This window comes from Barbatula barbatula (genome assembly GCF_947034865.1).
Source record: "Barbatula barbatula genome assembly, chromosome: 24".
NCBI lineage: Eukaryota > Metazoa > Chordata > Actinopteri > Cypriniformes > Nemacheilidae > Barbatula > Barbatula barbatula.
The window spans coordinates 8,231,924-8,248,657 of NC_136787.1; the positions used below are offsets into that span (position 1 = coordinate 8,231,924).

At 38.2% G+C, this 16,734-nt stretch overlaps 1 protein-coding gene across 1 annotated transcript in view; it reads right to left on the bottom strand.

The window, feature by feature from the left end:
- The window catches only part of gnaz (guanine nucleotide binding protein (G protein), alpha z polypeptide), a 39,663-nt gene extending 30,526 nt beyond the window's left edge, over positions 1–9,137 (bottom strand). Inside the window, exon 1 of the mRNA XM_079449421.1 lies at positions 8,202–9,137. The gene's annotated coding sequence lies outside the window, so the exon portion shown is untranslated. The remainder of the gene's footprint in view (positions 1–8,201) is intronic.
- Between the last annotated feature and the right edge of the window lie 7,597 nt (positions 9,138–16,734).

Sequence of the window (16,734 nt, forward strand, 5' to 3'; positions counted from 1 at the left end):
GGGACCGCGCAGTTATGATTTAATGATCAAATCTGCCTCAAAGTCTCGATTTAATCTCTCTGCTGCAATCTCACTGACGTACAAAACATGTATAATAGAATCTCATATAATGTATAAAAGAAATTACATTATTAAAAAGATCGGCTTTGAAATTTGTTTCTTATCGGGTGTTGTACGAATGGGTGTGTAATACTTAACTTCATTTATGGTTGAAAAAATGCCATAATCCCTAACTGTGTAAACTGTATGAAATACCCCTCTCTGTTCATCAAAGTCTGTCTCTGATACACCTAAATCTGCTTTATATCATCATTGAAGTTGGACGCGGTCCAGGTAGGCAGAAAATGTGATTACTCAAATGTGATAACCTGGGCTGAATCAAAATGAGCTATTTGATATGCTGGATTTTTATAACCAAACACGTCATTACACTGCCTTAACCGATTATGCGATGAACCGATTATGATGTTTTTTTTTCAGATAAACCACATCCCTGGTGATGTGTGTGCATTAAAAGATACACACTTCTGTATCACTCTGCCGTACCTGCTGACCTAGATAACAGGTTATCCCTTCCCCTTTTTTTACATTGTTAAAGTGTTAAATCTGTGTGGATTTAGCTATAGATTTATTTTCCAAAATTTTCATTGCATTCTCACACTTTTTAGACTATGCGGCCTCTATGTATTGGATTAAATACATATTTGATTTACTTAAAACCCTTGCAGTGTGTTTTTAAATGAAACTAATTTAAATGTATTATATTATATTATGACATATTTTATAGGTATTTCATCACAAAACCAGTCTTAAGTAGCACGGGAATATTTGTGGCAAAAGCCAACAAAACATTTTATGGGTCAAAATTATAGATTCTTTTATGCCAAAAATCATTAGAATATTAATTAAAGATCATGTTCCATGAAGGTATTTTGTAAATTCCCTAGCATAAATATATAAAAACCTAGCGATGCTAAGAACTTCATTTGGACAACTTTAAAGGCTATTTTCTTCTTGCACCCTCAAATTGCAGAGTTTTAAATAGTTAAATCTCATTCAAATATTGTCCTAACAAATCATATATCAATGAAAAGTTTATTTATTCAGATTACATACAAATCTCAATTTAAAAACAAATGACAGATAAATCTACACTTTAAAAAAAATCTGTAAAACAAATTATTGGCTATAGAAAAATAGTTTTCCCCATTTTTGTTGTAAATGTGTTATCTTGTTCTGCAATTTTATAGTTTTTGACCGTATTTAAAAATGAAACCGTAAAAAAAGAAATCTTGTTAAAAGAAAGCAGACATTTTCTGTCAGCTGTGCCGCAGCCGAGGCGCCAGAAATAAACGTTTAAATAACATGTTTTCCCAGTTTTTCTTGTAAATTTGCTATGTTTTTCTGTAATTTTACGTTTTTTACCGTATTTTAAAAATACATCAAAATTCTATTAAAAAACAGTAAAAATGTTTTTACATTTTACATATATATATAATTTTATTTTTATATATAAATACTATTTTAAAATATTAGTTATTCGTACATTTTATGTATACATGAAGTCATGAACTCTGCATGTACAATCATTGTGGAATGAAATACTACAAGAATACAATATTTTAGATGAAGCATGAAACGCCACTCTTGTCACTTTTTGAAACTGTGACAACGAATCATATTAAAGAATTCTATCATCATTTATTAACCCTCATGTGGTTCAAAACCTGTATGTGACTCTTTTCTCCCAAAAATAAAAACAAACAAAAATAAACACGTTATCCCTCATTTTATCAGCACGTACAATCACAGGAAAAAAGTACAAGATTATAATGTTTCCAAAAGAACACAGAAAAATTAGAACCTGTCGTTTCAGTTTTCAAATCTTTATCTATTTCCTTCCTCCATCATTCAGCCTCTTTGTTTTATATGAAAAACTGCACTGTGCTCCAAACTCTTCCGATAAGTGTGACCGTACACAGAGACTAATGCTGAGTCGACCCAACAGGAGAAATGTGATCTAAACGACAGGGTTAATAGTCAGATCAAATTCACACGGCAGATGCACGACAACAGCGCTTTATGCCAAATCACTTTGTAAATGAATGTAGTGATCAAACCTGTTAAGGCGATTTAGACACAAATGTAAATGAAATATAAATGTATAATAATATTATAGGTTCTATTTGCCTTTACTACTATGTATTTAACTTTTCTGAATTGCACACTATTTCTTACAAACTAGCCACTTGATTATAAATAATTACAGTATATGGTTTCAGTTCAACAAAGGGCTTCTGTCACATGTTTCTATAAAACAAGGGCCTGGTCACCTCTCAACCCCAAACTTGTCAGAGTGTCGGATTTTCAATGTGCTCACTAAGAAAAAGCCCTTTCAGTTCACTTCACCCAGTACTCCAATTTCAGCCAATCTGTGTCAAGTCTTGCACAATACACATGCTGCATTTTTTCAATATGATATCACTTAAACTGTTCAAACTGTTTTTTGCTAAAACAAAAATGCTACTTGTCACATGAAGGATTCTGATGATCCATCAGATATCCTAGTTTCCTAGTTATCTTGTTAACTCTAGATATCCTTAGTTTCTTCATGAAAATGTTTTAAATGTGGGGTAAAAAATAAACCCGTTTTTATTAATAGAATATCTGATATATCATTTGATATATAATTCTAGGTCAAGTGTAGTTTGCCATCGCTAGAAACGAAATACTTTATAAAAATCTTTAGCTACGAAACACTCCATGTATCTGCTATTCGGTCAGACAGATCACCACACCCCAAATTTATGCCATGTCTTTTAAGAGTAATGTAGTTATAAGTAACACATCACCTTACCCAGACATACACACTGAAAATAAATGCACAAGAAGATTATCAGATAAAGCTACAGTATGTATGATGTCTATTTAAAGGGATAGTTTACACCAAAATGTAATCTTTGAAATCCAGTCTATAATCTAATTATGAGATTAACATCCAAGTATGATTTTCGATAATTCATTTCACTACTATTTCAGTCTTTGACATTCCTTACCTCAGTCGGTATTCAAGATATCAAGGTAATATTTTCAGAGAATGTTCTTTACATTATGTCGCATGATTTTGTGCAAAATAGTAAACATGAAAGAAGATATTTTGAAGAATGGTGGTAACCGAATAACAGAGGTACCCATTGACTTGCATTGGTTGTGTCTCCATTCAAAAGGAGTGAATGGGTCATTGTTCTTTGTTAAAAATATCTTGTTCTGCAAAAGAAAGTACCTCATACATTTTGGAAATGACAAGAGGGGATTTTTATTTTTGGGTGAACTATTACTTTAACAACGCTCTTTTCTTTCAGACAACGCAAGTGAATGGTGACAGACATTCCGGCTAGGATTTATATTACGTTCAACAGAAGAAAAAAAAATCATAGACATTTTAAATTTTGGGGTGCACTATCCCTTTAAATTTGACAAATAACAGGAAGTTGGAAAAGTCACAAAAATGACTGCATTCACAAGGGGCGTCAGCATCAAAGCTTGACGGAGAGCGTGTGTGAAACGTGGCCCTGACACAATCGTCATAATGACAACAGCAAATTACATTGTTCTCCCGTCTTGCAAGAACGCAATTGGCTAGCGCCTCCACTAGATTATTTGCATAAGGCGTTCTGATTGGCAAACATCTGCGTTAGCACTTGAAAAGTTAAGATTTTTTTTACTTCTGCCGAGAGCAACAGTCGCTCACTCAATGCAGACGGATCCAGAATTTAGTGCGGCAACGCATGACGTCACCCGTTCAAAGTATATGAGAAGCGTTATCGCCGAAGCCCCGTGTGAATGCACCCTTACAGGTTCTTGAAGATGGTTTCCAGTAACCTTTTTCTTATTAATAATCTAAAGGGATGATACTGATGCACATGTCTTAAAAACTGTATTGTACAAGTCACAGCAAATTAGCCAGGAACCCCTAAGCAGAAATTCATTGTGTATTGAGTAACTGTATACTCAATGGCATATGTGTGATTTGTCCACAGCATTAATGAACAGCTGGCTATAAGTGCATGTAAGGTCACCGATGAGGTGTTTTGCCAAACCACTAGTGTTGTGCCAAAAACATACTCATTCAAGTATTCACTTTGTATATTTTGGCATTTCCTCTCATGAATGTTCCTATCATTGTTGAACTGTGACTAAAATGGTTGTCTGTTTAGCATATTCTCCGAATTAATTTATTTACTATTATAAGCTCGGGATGTAACAATATCAAAATCTCACTGTGCGATAATACCTCGGTATAACATCCAAGCCACGGTATTTGTTGGAACCGTGCAGCAAGCACCTCTTTTCTTTATCCTATAATCATAACTGTTGTCTAGAGGTATTAAAAATAAAATAATTGCCAAATGTAACATCTATAACTTTTCGATGTTAGGCCTGTAAGACCTATCGTTTCATACAGTCTTGTGATAATATTGAGACAATTTTGCTATTGCGATGACACAATATTGATAATATTGTTACATATCTATGTTCTGAACTGAAATGAAAAATGCGCATATAGAAGCTTTGGCACCACATCAGAGGCTCAGGTATTCTTCTGTCTATAAACATGACCTAAATGTAAAAACAATCAAAACTTCAGTGCTTTGACAGTTTTGTTTAAGGCATGCTCTCGCCAATACGCTACACTCAAATCAAAGTACTGTTATTGCATGTTACAATCGGCCCTACTGTGACAGTTTTATTTTTAACCATCATTCACCAAGCTTTCATTTTTTTGTTGTGGTAATTGTTTTGGCAACAGTTGACGCTTGAATCACTGATATTGATGCCCGCGTTTTGACGCTCACGATTATCCACGCACCATTTACAAGAACAAATGAAACCAATATCACAAATCCGGTAAGCCTGCCATTACAGGCATCATATCAGACGACAGCACAGGATGTACAAATATTAACTGGTACTTAGCTGATGTTGCACAACCATCCTGCAGTTTGGTCAGTTTGTGGGATGCGGGGGGAGTGTTGGCACTATCATATATTCAGTTTTTCTGTCTTTGTGACTACAAAAGCATCTTTACTGTATAAGTACTCTGTTGAGCAATAGCAAAGATCACTGTGTTTAAAAGAGGTAGAGTATATTTAAATAGCGTAACGTCTGGACTGACGTCTTCAGCAGAAATCCCTAGAGAATTTTTTTTATTGTGCAATGGTTTCTCTTTAATAGCTCAGAAGACTTGCAACGTGTCTACAAAGGACGCGACTGTCACGTCGCAATTTTTAATTATAATGGGTAAAGCGCTCTATTGTCTTTTGTCGCATTGCGCTTTGTACGGTGTTGTTCTGATAAAGCTCTTAGTTATAGTTGATTAAAATAAAACCTCTGTATTAAATGTTTCTTCAATTAGACACAAATGACACAGTTGTTGACATGAGATTTTGATGGTATGATAACCTTAAACCAAAAAAATGATGTTTTCACTGTATGGCGGTATTACAATTACACTACAGTTTTTAAATGTTTATTTGTTGCTTATTGTGTTCAATATTTTTCCCCAGAAAAGAACACGTCAAGTTAAATCAGTGGTTCCCAAACTTTTTGAAAGCAAGGCACCCCTTTTATAGTTATTTTTTTCATGCATTTTTAAGGGTCAACCCATGAAGAAGCATAGACATCAAATTGCTTCCGTTATTATTCTACTTCTTCTGCCATGGAAGTCTATGGCACCCCATAGGACTGTACATGGGAAAGTTGTGAAATTTGGCACACACATAGAGGACAGTCTGACCTGTTACCATGGCAAATACGGAGTCTCTAACCCAAACTCTATAGTGCCACCAACAGTCCAAACTTTCACATTTGTTTTTGACTTTTACTTTTGGAATCCTACATCCTAGAAACAAAATAATGTTTTCCTCTGAACCCTTGACTCATGCCGACACTATATGATGTCGTTTTCCGTCATGGAAATGTTCCCGCCAATTTGAATTTTTCGTTAAACCTACTTTTTCGAACTTGTTATAGATGGTTTGCACAATTTGTATCGACACAAAACTTGGTAAATGTCATCTCAGTCATGACCTGAGGTAAGATAGAAAGTTTCGACCAGAATAAATGTCTTGCACAAAATTTGGTATCTGGAGACAGATTGATCGAATGTTTCTTGTATACAGCGTCAACACTTTCTAAGGCAAGCTCGCCAAAGGGTCATGAGGCTGTATCTTCACGTTCTTCAAGGTCATGTTCTGAGAGGACCTGTGAAGTCATTTGCCAGCGTCCCCTAGTGGTCATATGACATGTCCAAAATATTTCCCTTTAGGCCGTTATTGGCCTTGACCCGTAATTGCTGCTTGCAGCTATATTTAGTAATTAAACCTACAGTACATGCTTACGTACACATATAAAGCAGATAGGCAAACAACAAATTAAGCCCTGCTAGATTCCTACACTTTTCGTCTTTAACGAAACATAAAAAAAGAGCTCATACCTTGGGAACGGTATAACAGAAAATTTTTGTGTAGTTCAGTGGTAAGAGCATGGCACTAGCAATAGGAAGGTTGTGGGTTCGATCCCAGGGGATTGCATATTTAGAAACAAATTTATAGTATAATCGCTTTGGTTAAAAGCGTCTGCCAAATGCATAAATGTAAATGTAAATAATGTGTCACAATATTTTTTAAGCAGTACACAGTAAAATGGTAATCAATACATTTCTCTAGATGGCTGTCGTGGCCAAAGAATTACGACAACAATTTTTGCTTATAACTTCGATATCAACAATATTGCGGTACCAAACTACAGTACTGTAATATTTGCAGAATTAACTCACCATTGGTAACCGTGGTTTTTATTATGACGATAATTGCTGCTACCGCTACATTCTGACACCCCTCATTTTATTTTATTAGTTCGATATTTGTATTTATATAGAAATCTCAGATTTCTTATTGCGGAGCTTACTACCATTGCAAACCCAAGTTTGACATGTTTAAGATCTCTTCAAAAAAGCAGGCAATTTAAAGGGGATCGTTCACCCAAAAATAAAAATCCTGTCATTACTGACATTAATGATGTTTTCGGATGACTGTTGTTCTTCTGCAGAACAGAAGACAAGAATAACATTTGACTCGAATAGTTAACACTATTCCAACATCCATTAAAAGTGAATAGCGACTGATGTGGTCACTACCATTCTGCCTGACATTTCTAAACATGATTCTCTGTAGAAACTCCCGCGCACACTACGTAACGGCATCAGGGTGAGTAAAAAAATTAATTTGTACGAAATTAAGCTAAAATCCTTTCATTGCATGCTATCTAAGAGAGATCGCTTAAGACGTCATTTTATATTTTTCTTTCTTATGGATGCAAAGGCCTCCCACACACCCTCTCCCTTGTTGCGTCTGGATCTTGAACAACCTTCTTACAAAATTTATTTCAAATTCCTCTTCTCCTTTCGTCTTCGTACCGCATCAACCTCCACCCTCCTTCTACCATTATGTCCCCCCACCCCAGCCACCTCACCCCACCCCTCCCCGTGCAGGTTTCCTTGCACACAACACACACATGCATGCTGTCACCACCCTCTGCTGCCCTTTCAACAATCCCAGGAATTTTAGTTGGAGCAAAAATGCTTCATATGACACGAATGGGGTGGGGACTGGCCACGGGGGAACAACGATCCAATTTGCGCTTACACAGTCACATGTTGATCGATGAAGAGCGATGTCGTTGTTTCACGTAGATCAACAGGAGTATGGCCAAATGTAGAATGACAATGTGGGCCGTTCGCTACACCGCCGGCGGCGGCCGTGTGTCTCCGTGGGTGTGCACCTCATTCAGCTCTTTCTGTATTAACAAATCGGAGGAGCGTGGCATGAAAACGCTACACCTAGCAACATTCTCCACTACAAATGAGAGTCCATAATATTCTCATATGTGTGTGGCCAAGACATGCAAGAAGTCCTCAATCCTACAGTCATCTACCCAATACAAGACTCCAGAGAGCATCATCCCTAAGCATCACCTCACGGAGATGGAGGAAAATACCATTCTCCTAGTGGGGATGCTGAACCGCACTCACGTTCACCTTCCCGAGCCAAAAACAGACCCAAGGGCACCAACAGTGTGTTTAGCTTTTGTGTGACACAAATAAAAAAAAATTACGGTTAAAAAAGAAAAGGCTCCCTTACCGTGTCACCGTTTGGCGTCCATTCACCAGCACCACTGCAGACAGACATTCGCCTGAATCCTTCGCACAATCCTTCCCCTTAGTCCTGTACCACCGACATCCTCGGATCTGTCCGGATCTCCACATGCACCCATTCACACGCACCCTTTCGTTTGTATTACTCTCGCTTGCTCTTATAATTGTCAGTGTGCTATTTCCCCTCTTGTAGCTCCGAGGCAGTTAAGAGACACTGCAGCGATGGGGGAGGAGGGCGTGTGTGTGTGCGTATGTATGTGTGCTTGTGTTCAAGTGTGTCCGTCTGTGAGTGAGGGAGCATGAGAGCTGCGGAGGGAGGAGCCAGTGGGTACAGAAGAAGAGAAGGGAAAACAGCAAGGCTTCAATCCAGAAGAAAAAAGAGAGAGCAGAAAAGATAAACACGCTACGGGGAAACGCAGATTGGCCGCAATAAAGCAAAGAAAATCAGACGGGAATGGAGTATGTTATCTGATAAGACCGTGTAAACAGATGTTCTGCTCTTCACGCTCCTCCGGTCGGTCAACAGCAGGCTTGGTTGCGATTTCATTGATGCCTTAAAGAGCTCGCAGGAAAAACAGAGAGAGAGAAAACAGAAAGGGGTAAAGGAGGGACCGAATGACCAAGGGACCGGGAGGGGGTTGGATAAGGCTGTAATATCCTGCTGCTGTGCAAACCGTTTCTGTGACAGAAAGGCCGCATCCTCCGCAGCTATTGGTTCCCTGCTTGTACGGATAGATGTGCTGACAAATAAAATATCCAGCAATTGCTGGTGGGCGATTGGAGCACAAGTACCAACACCCCCCCCACACCGCCACATACATCCCCTCCAGTCTCCTGTTGACTGAAGGGAAAATATTCTGCCTCACCCCAGACAGATGAGGACCACGTCCCGTGCATCTGTGCCGTGCATCCCAATCAACACCTGAAACAAACAAACATATACACCTGTATACACACGTGCAAAACCAGAGCTATTGAAAATTGGGACATGTAACTCAAATCCTTACCAAACACACAAACCAAACACAAGCCAGTCTCTGCAGGATTACTTCAAAATGAGAGACAGCAGAGCTGGAAATACGCTCTGCAGGATTATGGCCCAGATGTGGATTTGAACAGCCCTGCAGTGCACCTAAAATGAAAAAAAGAAAACTGGAAAATGTATTAGTCCACGGTCAGACTTCTCTCTGAGAATGCAAAATTCTTTCGGACGGTGCTGCAAAAATGGGCGGGTGCGATTCCTTCATCTTTCAGTGTCTGTGCCGAGAGGTCACGCTGTGACGTTTTAATCTTCCACTAACGTGACGCGAATTCGCAGGTCAGAGTTCACCAAACTTGAACTTTGCTACGCAATGCGGGTTTGCGGTTCGGGTCTGTCGTATTCGCATGCGTATGATTGGAAGTCAATGGAACGAAAAGTCAAGTGTGACCTTCAAATGATTATAGTACATTCTGCCTTATATTTACAGATTTTTAAATAGTGTAGATATCTATAAAGCTGTTGGTGGCCAGAACACATAGCCTGCTCTTTTCTATACACATTTACTCGAAGCGCAAACTTTTCTTGTGGATATCACCAGACAGGTAGGTGACGGTAATGGGTCTTGGGCCACGTGTGTGCAGCAGTTTGGATGATTAATGAACAAACTCAGACACTTGATCCTATCGGATTTCGCTACTGTGACCTGTTACCTTACAGCCACATGGAAAACCTGGACCTTTGCGACAGCATCGTGATGCTGTCAAGCGGGATACTGTCATCCAATAATGCTTTGTTAATGAGAAGATAATAAATCTGAAATATCGCGGTTCATACTAAATTAAAATCAACGTAATGGAAATTAAGCAAAATAAACACACAAGTCTTGCTGAGATGTATTAATCTGTCATTTTCTAGAACTAGCCAACTAAAAAAATGGTGCTACTGTATCTAACACCAAAGTCCGATTACGGAAGGTCATGCCACTCGGCGGCCATGTTGTCAACACCTCTGGGAAGCTATTTACGTCATAGCAAGTCCCCAGTCCAATCTGCTTGAATGGGGAAGACACATATTTCTAAAATCGCTAACAAAAATCTAAATTAAACAGCATTTTTCCGATCAATAATTAAACAAGACTTGAACTGTATCATAACTTTGGTTTGCTAAGCTTAAATTGCTCTAAAAAACTATTTTCGAAATCGCCACATCTACTGCGCCTGCGCTCAGGCAGGCAAGCGCCTCACAAGAACCCCGCCCCAGAGAATCAACAGTTTTTACTGACGATTTCACTGGAAGGCGGGACTTCCTTATTGAGTGTTGCATGTACAGGTTTTTAATGTCACAACGATGAATAAATAACAAACATAAATTCTTTGGGTGAACAGTTCCCTTAAATTACGTACCTTTGTAAAGGTTTCATTGCAAGCCAGGTACAGTTTGGGCTTGTTTTCTTGCATTCTGGGTGAGATTTAATGGCTATAAACAGCTCTCCTGTGGGAGTGATGCATGTACAATCTGTCCGTGCAGGCAAGAGTCTGGCACATAAAACCTTTTTGATTGTGCGCTGCATTGGCTCTCGCATCTCCATGAAACAGCGTGAATGATTTATGTGCATCAACTGTAAATAAAGAAGCAACATGATTACAGCTCTACATTTAATCTCACAAGGCATACATATTCATGCAGAACACCATTTATTGTATTTGTGTTTTCTTCAGTCACATATAAAGCAAAATCGCATGCATAATCTGCTCATGCATGCTGTGATCAATTTCAGAATTACAGTGAATGAAGGTTCAGTGCCGATTCATTCAGTATTTCAGTCATTTGGTGCCACTGAAGACCCTTGTGTTCACTAAACCAGTTTTTCAAATTTTTTACACATTATAACCACGCAACCCTAAAGAACCTGTGTTTCTGCTGTGTGCATGACAGTTGTAAGGCTGCGCTGCATGGGTTTCAGGGGAAATAGATTTCGCAGATGCAAGACGCGACCTCAGGCTTGTGTGCTTCTTATCAAGATAATGCAGTGCAAAGACCAATATTAACAAGTGTGTTTCGTTCTTTCCTGCACGTCTCTTCATTCAGTGTTCGTGAAGCGGTTGTGCAGTGGTTCCGGCCAAGAACAGATGCCGTATTGAGTAATGGTCTCTATCAACAAAAAAATGCTTATTGTGCCGTCCAAGACTTCCTGTCATTGCACCATCCGTTATAAATTTGCTGAATTTACAGCCAAGCTACAGTGTTTCTGCAAAGCAACAAAAAGAACATGTAGTCGCTATGCTAAAGTCACGTGTTTGATTCCAAAGGAACACAAAAACTGTTTACAATATAATTTTGCATAAGTGTCTACCATATCAGTCTGCTCGAACAAACAGAACAACTTAAACTCTCCATATCATGCAAAGATAGGAGAAAATATCTTAACATCCCAAAAATTACCCACTTCAGCCTTCGGCTTTAATTGCACATCATTACGGTTCTCTTTAGCTCTCTCTTTGTCTCTGTCTCGTTCTCCACACTTCTTCACACTCTCCCTTTCTATCTGTCTGCGAGCCTCTCTCGTTGCTTCCTGTCTCTCTAATCTGTAATCCTATGAAAATCGCTCAGGCGAAACAGGGCGGCTTTGATCAGGCTCTTATATCAACGGAGGATTCAGTGTCAGCTCACCCGGATTCCACAGAACCCTGGAGTCCCGGCAGAGGAGCTCCTGATGGCAGTTTACCAACGCCCAGACCTCATGAACCCAGGGACCCACAATGCCAACGTATGATGTGAAACTATTAAAGGATTTCTGTCAGGTTCACTACCATCAAAAATGATTGACAATTAGCATACATTTTAGATTGGCGATATGGTTATGTTCTGGGCAAAAACTCCCTGCCCATCCATACAGCCAGCATGAATAATAGCAGGGAATGCAGCGATAACCCCCATAGGGTATCCAGAACAGAACAAGCGGATGTCATTAGTTCTTAATGACATATAAGTGTAACACATAATGTAAAGTGATTGAGACTGTGAAAAGGAATAACAGTCAAGTCCAAATTGAAAATGTGAGGTGGAGCTGGGGATGGAGGAGGGAGGAGGGAAATTTGCTCCTGAGCAACGCAATAAACTGCTGTTAGCTGAATGAAATTTAAACGGAAGGTGTGATTGCATCATATTCTATAGGAAGATGAAGATCAGCTGATGCAGGTTTGACTCACGTGACCTACCAGAACAAACGCTACATTTATTTACCATTGGGTTTCTCATTTTACCATTGGGTTTCTCATGATTATGCAACATTAAAGATCCAAAAGTGGTTTGACTTAATTAAATATAATATACATTAAAACTCCTTTTAATGCTCAATGCTGTATCTTCCTCTCTTCAGTCAGCATAGATATACATCCGCCACAGCTTGTTGCATGATGGTCGTTTCAAAATATCCGCTGTGTTATTACACACAGACTCATAATTGAAAGAAAGACAGTACTGAAAGAAGAGTTTGGTTCCAAAATGAGTCATGTTTTTTATTATGTTAAGTTTTAGATGTGTTTTATTGTGTTAGTTAGCTGTATTTTTTGTTATTATGGCTTAAATCAAAACCAACCAACTGCAGTTTGATTGATATTAATTGGAATGCACTTGGATTTTTTTTAACTTTGAAAAAGGAGTTCTCATTTCGGAACCAAACTCTTCATTTGGTGTTCACCTGATTTGACCTTGGCTTTATATTCCTTTAGGAGTTGCCATGTGGCATGTTTGTGTTTTGCGCTAGTCTCAAGCCCTCAGTGTGTCTGGTGTTGAGTGGCATTTCTCACCCAGGGGATGTAAACTTTCCACTTCCTGCACAGTGATATCACAATACCCTGACTGGTATCCAGGGTTCCCAATTGACACGGACAGAAACTTTACACTTAAAGTAAGTGTATCTCTTCAGTTAAGAACAGTAGGGCTTAAAGGATGCTTAAAGGAACTCGGATTATATTAAGAGAGACAATTATGGGTTCATGGGCCAATTGTCTTTAAGATCTCAACAAATGTAAATGGTTGCATACACAAGCAGCTATACTAAACACAGACAAACGAATCTGTTCTCCAGTAAATATAGGGTGCTGTGGGATAAAAACAAAATATAAATAATGCTAAAATTATAAAGAAAGAAAATAAAGACACTTTAATATTGTTGGTCAGAAACAATACAAACATACATATTAATAACCAACGTATGTCTTAAAGACTTTAGTTTAAAGTGATGATTTAATGCATGTTTACATTGAACAGACACTTACTGAACACACTTTTCTTTTATGGCAGGCTGGCTTGTGTCAAGAGGACATACCGGCACCCAGGGGCGTCGCAAGTGGAGGGTAAAGGGTGACTGGGTAAAAGTGACCAACTTGTTAGATATGTGGTGACCCATACCCGAAATCTGCATTTAACCCATCCAGTGGGAACAGTTCACTGTTTTTAGCCTTTACAAAAATGAGGCAGGAGACTGTGAGAGTTATATTCAGCAGACAACCCCAAAAATAGTTGGAATTGAATATAAAGGGCAGGATGCTAACTTTAAAACAATCACTTGAATATACACTACGGAACGCATGAAGGGACAAACATCACACGCTTTTTGTTTTTATCTCCGTATTGAGGTCCACTTTAGATTTATACAAAGTTGAGGCAGTTCTTCTGACATATTCATTTGATCCCTAATGATGTGTAAACATTCAATAAATATGTAAGTAATAAAAAGATGTGCTAGTGTATTTTTGCTTTTTTACTTTTGATAATAATTTATGTGAGATGGGAGCCATTGTTTCTTGACATACTCGACTTGGCATTAAACTTTTTGAGAAATATTCATGGGCAATCTCAGTTACAGTCATGAAGTGTCATTATTGTTAAATGTGTAATGTTTTTGACTACACTGCAGTGTCTAAAAGTAAAGTTAAAATGTTAAACTGTGAAAAAATATAGTTAACCTGTCAATTTATGTTTAAAGGGATACTGAGGTGATTTATTCATAATTAAGTACATAATTTCACATTTCAACAAGTCAATGTCATTGTTTATATATTAAGCCATACATATCTCGATACCCAAGGTATACTGCCATTCATTAAATAATTTAGCTAATCTTTATTCTTATTGAATCGTTAAAGGAATTCACTTTCAAGATGAAAATTCTGACATCATTTACTCATCCTGTTGTCATTTTAAATCTGTGTGATTTTCTTTCTTCTGCAAAACACAAAAGATGATATTTTGAAAAATGTCGGGAACCAAAAACCGTTGGTCCCCATTGACTTATATTGTATATAGGGCCATATGCTTTTTGCGGTTGGGAAACCGTGGACAGAATCCAGGCATTAAAGTGGAATTTAATGTATAAATATTGTTATTCTATTGTAATACTCGTGACTGAAAACACAGAATCCAGAAAAAATCATTTGGGAAAAAATGTAATTATGGGGCCCCAGAATTGTAGGGACACAAAACCAATGCAAGTCAATAAGGACCAACGGTTTTCTGTTAATAACATTTTTCAAAATATCTTCGTTTGTGTCCTGCAGAAGAAAGAAAGTCTTACAGCTTTCTGACAAAGTCATGCTTAAACATTCTCTTGAATACAAATAACTAAGAAGAAACTAATGTCATTTTAAATAGAGTGTTCACACCAAACGCGGTAAATCGCGCTATTCGCGTGTAGTTGGAGCTTGAACATTTTGAGTTTACTCGCATCATTCGCCATGAAATTCGCTTCATTACAGACGCGAATTCGCGTCATGGGAGGGGCTTCTGCCGCTCGCTCACGGCCCTACTAGAGCAAGCTCCTGATTGGTTAACGTGGTGCGAAACAAGAACCGAGTAAGTTTGTTTTGGTGTGCCTTTTCCTGCAAACATGTGAGAATCGAGCCGTTTAGATTTCGCTCCTGTTGTGACGTAAATAAGAGGATCTTATTATAATGTTACCGCCCATTAATCTACACAACTCCACACACCTAAAGGCTAAGGTTCCTGGACAACATGCAATTTATCCGCTGCACAGAGTCCCAACCTCGGAAGAGACGGGAGTTTATTTATTTTATTATTAGTGGAAATCCTTCAGAAACCATAAGTTAAAACCAGCTTGTTTGCGCAAATAACTTCAAGCCGGAGACCTTTATCAACCTGGGAGAGTAAAAGCAGGATAAGCTTCAGTTGTTCCTCAAGAGGGATTGAAACCAACTGAACGAGACAAAGCTGGCGATCGAAGTAATATATATCAGCAGTCTGAATTGACATAAATGTACCGTATATATACTGTAGGAGGATAACATTAGCATTTGATACCGAAGGCAGCTAAGTCAGTCACGAGCTAGAACATGCAAAGCCAGTGTTAAACTTACTCTATATTTATATGTTATTTGGCAAATGGGCACTTGGAGTTTAGCTGTATGTATGTCAATACATTATGTTGCTTAATATGTTTAGTGGTGGCAAACTTTTTTGCCAAGGCAAGCAAACATGCCCAATGCTGTTTGTTGTGACACATTTTTTTGTCTCAGGACTAATTATTTGAGACATTTAAAATGAAACTAACAGCAGAGTTCAGGAAATAGAATTTAGCTAAACCATTGCCATGGCAGTAGCCTATTACGCGTGTGTTGACACTCTGGATGGAAGGGGGGTGAGGTGCGCTGTAAGTCATTAACATTTAAAGAGACATGCACCAAAACGGGTTGCTGTGTGCATAGCTGTTTTTGACGAGGCAAAGTGTTTACTCAGCCATTGAGTGTTTTTACGCAAAATATATTTCAAACATTTCATGAAGACCCTTATATATCATACCAACTTGTTGAAAGTGCTTGTCCCATGAGTCCCTTAACTCCCATCCTCCTTTTTTGAGTGTGGGGCTTAAAAGTGATTTCAACATTTAAGAAGTACACTTTCACGAAAGTACCTTTATTATGATTTAAATTATAAAAGATATATTGTTGTATAAATTCCTTCGTTAGCTATGACATGGGTGTAAATTGTATTAGGAATTGATTTCTTATGTCCATTAAACTGGTTTGAAATTGATACCTAATGCAATGATATTCATACATCTTTAGTGTAGTAAATGTTCAAATCCTTATGGGGGCTCGCTTTATTAACAGTAAAAAAGTAAATTCAGGTAAAAAAACATCAATACTATCAATAACATCAAATCGTATGAGTGGTATCAGCAGCTCAGCAGTGACTCCCAATGTAGTTGCACGAAAGATGTAATCAGTTGTTTGTAACAGCAAGGGCGCATGAGAATGAATGTGCCCCAGCTGTACAGGAAGTAGGCTACATAATCTGAAAGTTAACCACAAAGCTTTTTTCTATCGCTCTCTCTGCCATTTCAGCAATTTATAGTGATCAGATCTAGAATTAAGACATCCAATGATGCCAATTGATTCAATCAAGATCCATTAGTTGTCTTATGGTCAGACAGCTAAACTGGCTCATTCAACGTGTTTGAATATCACCACAGTACCTCATAATGTAGTCAGTAATGTGCATGGCCCCGCGTGTCCGT